The sequence below is a fragment of the Phascolarctos cinereus genome, unplaced genomic scaffold (genome assembly GCF_003287225.1).
Source record: "Phascolarctos cinereus isolate Bilbo 61053 unplaced genomic scaffold, phaCin_HiC Scaffold_726;HRSCAF=1367, whole genome shotgun sequence".
NCBI classification, from domain to species: Eukaryota; Metazoa; Chordata; class Mammalia; order Diprotodontia; family Phascolarctidae; genus Phascolarctos; species Phascolarctos cinereus.
The window spans coordinates 243,824,576-243,829,756 of NW_027556098.1; the positions used below are offsets into that span (position 1 = coordinate 243,824,576).

The 5,181-nt window shown below is 39.1% G+C and overlaps 1 pseudogene; it reads left to right on the forward strand.

Annotated features, from left to right (window-relative positions):
• The first annotated feature begins 4,492 nt into the window (after positions 1–4,492).
• On the forward strand, positions 4,493–4,975 carry LOC110202506 (large ribosomal subunit protein uL23 pseudogene; annotated as a pseudogene).
• The last annotated feature ends 206 nt before the right edge of the window (positions 4,976–5,181 follow it).

Here is a 5,181-nt window from a genome sequence, read left to right on the forward strand (position 1 = left end):
TAAGGGAAGCCTTTACAGGCACAAGGGATGACCTGAACAAAGGTAGAGAGGAAAGGAATGATGGGTTATGTTTGGGAGAAGGCAAGTAGTCCAGTTTGGCTAGAGCACAGGAGGTGTGAGAGGGAGCAGATAGCTGTAAAATAAGACTGCAAAAGTAAATCAGAAACATACTGTATAGAGTCTTGGACTTTAGTAGGCATCAGGAAACTATAGGAGGCTTTTAAGCAATAGCATGATCTAATCAAAGCTTGTATGTTGGGATGCTCAATTTTAGAATGCAGTAGAGGGAGAAAAGTCAGGAGACAGGAAGATGAATTATAAGGGAAGAAGTAATGAAGGTCTGAACTACAAAAATGGGAATGGTTTAAAGGGGGGGAAGGGACAGATAGATGAGAAATCAACAGGACTTAGCCAACGATTTGATGTGAAGGATGACAGAGAGCAGAGAAAGGAGAATGAAAGGGGGGTCCAGGGGGACACAGTGGTAATATTAACGGAAGTAGGAAAGTCAGGAATATCAAATTGTGAAGGAAAGATGACAAATTTGGCTTTAAGCACACTGAGTTTCTGGTATATCTATAAAACATCTATAGGTGTAGATTTGGCAGTTATCAGAGAAGTGGTCATAAATGGAATCATGAAAATCAGTGAGGTCACCACATATCTGCCTTTAGCCATCCAAGATGAGAGCATCAAGGACAGAGCCTTGGGGGATGCTTATATTTGGGGGGCAGGAGGGAAGAAGGGAAGCTGGCAGAGGAAGCAGGATGGAAACATAAGCTAAAACAAAAAGAAGAGCGCAGTGTTTTAGAAAAGAAGAGAATGTATCTAACAGCGTCTGTGTTTCAGAAAGGTCTAGCAGTTGTCCTTTCGCTGCCTCTTCCCTTGAACCATGTTCAGTCACTACACTTGCGACTAGATGGAAGCTCTGGGTCATGACCCTATCTCTAAGAAGTCCCCTAATTGACTGCTGTGGGATTAGGCTTTCCATTCTTGAATTCATTGTTGCATCAGTCCCAATCCTGGCATTCCCAGCACACTTTTACTTACAGCTCTCATATAACATTTCCCCTAAAAAGGTACTCAATGCACAATATGCATCATGTATGAGCCAAGTCATCTATTCATACACTGAAAGAAACGTAAATCCTATAAGAATCATAGTGCACATGAATGGAACCATTTAAAGGAGGTTCACTAACAATTTATAACTATAGTTACAATCTGCTGGAAGGCTGGTATTTAAGCCTCATCATGCTCTAGTGCAGTTTGAAAGGGTATTAACTAGCCATTTGATATTTTGCATCACTTGGCATTTTCAGGTCAGCTCCTAGTGGTCCACCCCCGCTACACACACATACACAGACACACTCCCCAGCAAAGCAGCAACCTAGCTAATCTGTCTGGTAGCCTTTCTCCTTTGGACATAACATTTCCACTGCTGCCAGCTACTACCATTCTGGTGGCCATCACTGCTGCTGTCATGCTGGTGGATACTGCTGTGGCTGCCATTCTGGGAGATGATTCCATAGACTTCCAAACTTTTTAAACCCCAAAATTTGCCTGCTCAAGGAAAAGAAACACAAAAGAAAAGCAAAATCATCTACTCCTGGTGTAAGTTCACTTGGCTATAGTCCCCAGCAGCAGAGGCCAGATACTGTGGCCAGAGAAAAAAATCTGAAGTAGGTCACATGGCAATACAATAGCAGAAGTAAAAAGCAACATGCTTTCCTAGTGTGATTCAGTCTCATTTTTACTAATTAACAAAGGTGGCCAACATCAGTAAAAACATAGACACAAACTGGGATATGCTGTTGCTTTATATTTTTGGAAAATTCATCTTGGTGATACATAAAAATGGCATGTGGCCCCAATTGCAAACCAACAAAAGTCAATATTTGAAAAGCAGAATTAAGCATAATGTCCCCAAAAATGATCAATTATAAATGACTGGGGAAGATTTGCAAAGTAACTCTTCTTTTCATTTTTTCTCTTTCTCACTTCATCTATTCTGAAACCTGAATGGGCATGTAAAGTGAATTTGAAGTCAGCAATATGAAAGTTCTAAAGGCAGCTGAAGTCAGCAAATATACATCTAAATTGGCTTGTCTGCCATATGGCTAATGGTGCTATTATGTTCAACTACTGAGAATAATTTATAGTTTTGATGTAGACGTATATATTTTTTTAAAAGATAATTTCTTCTTTTAGAACCTGAGCACCTGTTCAACCTTGCTGGTAAATTATCCTGAAGAGAAATGGAAAAACAAGGTGGTCTTCTGAATTATTGCAACCACTGTTGCCAACTACTACTTTAGAAATACAATGATATTTTTGACAAGGCTGAAGCCAAAGGAAATGGAAGTTTTCTGATACAACTGGTCTGTCATAATCTATTTCAAATTCGCTGATAATAATTTAAGAGTCTTCCAAGTATAAGGGGCATGTTTCTTATGTAATATGTGTATGACCACAGGGGTTAACTGTGTAGACAGACAGCTCAGGCGGAGACACTGATAGTTAGCTCTATAATTTTGCCTACCTTTTTCTAAGTGAGTCTTTTGAATCTTACCTTGAGGGAAGCAGGACCATGATGCTGGCTGTTCTTTTCTCCTCTGGGAGAAGGGTAGTAGTATATGATTAGATCTACCTGCCCTTCTAAATACTGCAGGCCTGGAGGCATGACTGAGTCAGAACAGAATGCCACTAGCTTCCTTGGTCGCTGTTCCATAACAGGAATCGTGAAAGGGTAGCACTTAAGCTCACTCACTTGGGCCGTTTCCACCAAAGGCATGTAACATGTAAAAATCACCACAAAGAATAAATCCATTTATCCAAGCAAATGCCAAATAGACATCAGAGAGGTCATACAGATTAGAATAAACCAGAAAATACATAGAGTGAATGAGTTTGCCCTCTGGGAGCGATATAGCTCAGCTCAAAAAAGAGAGAGGCTTCAATTCCACCTAATGGGAAATTCCCCATAGTCTCTAGGGAGGCAAGTTGGAAATTAGGAACATGGTGAGAAGCAAGCTTACTCTAAATGTCTGCGAGAAAGTCTTTTTCCCCCATTGAGTTGGTACCAAACAAAGTCTTGTCTAGAACCATTGCCTCTCCTTTCCAAAATTCTCACACTAACTGTGTTCCCTCATGCAGGCACTTAGTTTCACATCAATATTTTCTCTACCAATTAGGAGAATGTCATAAAAAATGCTTCAAGCTTGACTGAAAACCTAGATTACATACGTCTATACTTATCTCAAGTGTGGCCTAAAGTAGCAGGATATAAAATAAAACAAATTAACCAAGAAAAAGTATACGTAAACATCATTCGCCTCTAAGACTGACAGCCTGACAAAAGGAAAGGTCTTATTTACAACTTGATTCACAAATGAGGGGATCATGAGTTCATAGGATTTAAAGGTGAGAAGGACCTTACATGCTATAAACTGTTACCAAGCAAACTGAAAGGGAACATAATCCTAGAAAATAAGATCATAGGCCAATTCAGCCATCTGGCTCTTTTTAAAACAGCATCAAAAGGTGGATATCCCAGACCAGATTAGACAACAACATCCTAAAAGAATTGCCATTCATATTTAATCAATAGTCTGTCAATTAAAAGATAAATCAGATTTCTTAAACAACAAATTGAATACCACATATAGTAATACAGTATTTATAGAATCTCTATGTTCCCTACCACTGTAGTAGATCAAAACTTTTGTTTGCTTTTTTCTTTATAATTTTATATATGCTAAATTTGTACAACAAATATTCATACAATGTCAAATGTATTCAACCTGCAATGGTGAAAATATGAAATTATATCAATAAAACATTATAATCATCTTTTACCAAATGCATGATACTTACAAAACAGCGAGTTTGTGATAGAAATATAAGATTTTGGTATAAAAATATTGAGCGTCATTTTCATATTCATTCTGCAGTATTTATATCAGAAGCTTTATACTGAGCAATCAGGAGAGAAGAATTCTGAAAGGTAGAGACATGGAGGCAATACATACTAGCTGTGTATAATCTCATGGAGGTGGAAGACAGAATGTCAAATTCAGAGAACAGCTAGTGGTACTGTTTGGCTGAAACATAAAATATGTGAAGAATAATGTGAAATGCCACTTGATAACTAGGTTTGGGCCAGATTGTTGAGGGACTTAAATGCCAAATTTAAGAATTTGTATTTTACTGTAGAGACAATGAAAGGAACTAGGGCTGTTCGATCTAGAGAAGACTGAGGGGACAGGGTAAAGGAGAGAGGAGGAATAGCATCTGAAGGATAGTAATGAAAAAGAAGACTTACAATTGTTTTGCTTCAATCCAGATGGCAGACCTAGAAGTAATGGGTAAAAGTTTCAGAGAAAGAAATTTTGTCCTGATATAAGGAATGAAAAACCTTTTAACAGTTAGAACTATCCAAAAATGAAAGGAGATGCCTGAGTAAAAAATGTTGGCCCAGCTTTCCCCCAAGATGGCACCGAAGGCAAAGAAGGAAGCAGTTGTCCCCGCCGAGACAGAAGCTAAGTCCAACGCCTTGAAGGCCAAGAAGGCAGCGCTGAAGGGTGTTCATGGCCACAAAAACAAGAAGATCTGAACGTCCCCCACATTCCAGCGACCCAAGACACTAAGACTTTGACAGCCACCCAAATACCCTCGGAAAAGTGCCCTTTGGAGGAACAAGCTTGAGCACTATGCCATCATTAAGTTTCCTTTCACCACTGAGTCCACTATGAAGAAGATTGAGGACAACACCCTGGTCTTTGTTATCATTATGGACGTCAAGGTTAAGCATCAGATCAAACAGGCAGTCAAGAAGCTCTATGACATCGATGTGACCAAGGTCAATGCAATGATCCGCCCTGATGGAGAGAAGAAGGCCTATGTCAGACTTGCTCCAGATTATGATGCTTTAGATGTTTCCAACAAAACTGGAATCATCTAAACTGTGTCTGGCTATCCCACTCCACCTACAATAAAAAGTTATCTAGTAAAAACAAAAGCATTGGCCCATTACTGGAGATCTTCAAGCAAAGTCTAGATTACCATTGGTTGGGGATATTGTAAAGAGGATTTCTACTTAGGTATGGATTGAGCTAAATGACCTTTGAAATTCCTTCCAAAACTGAGATTCTGTGATTATTACAAAAAGTTGAAAAAAAT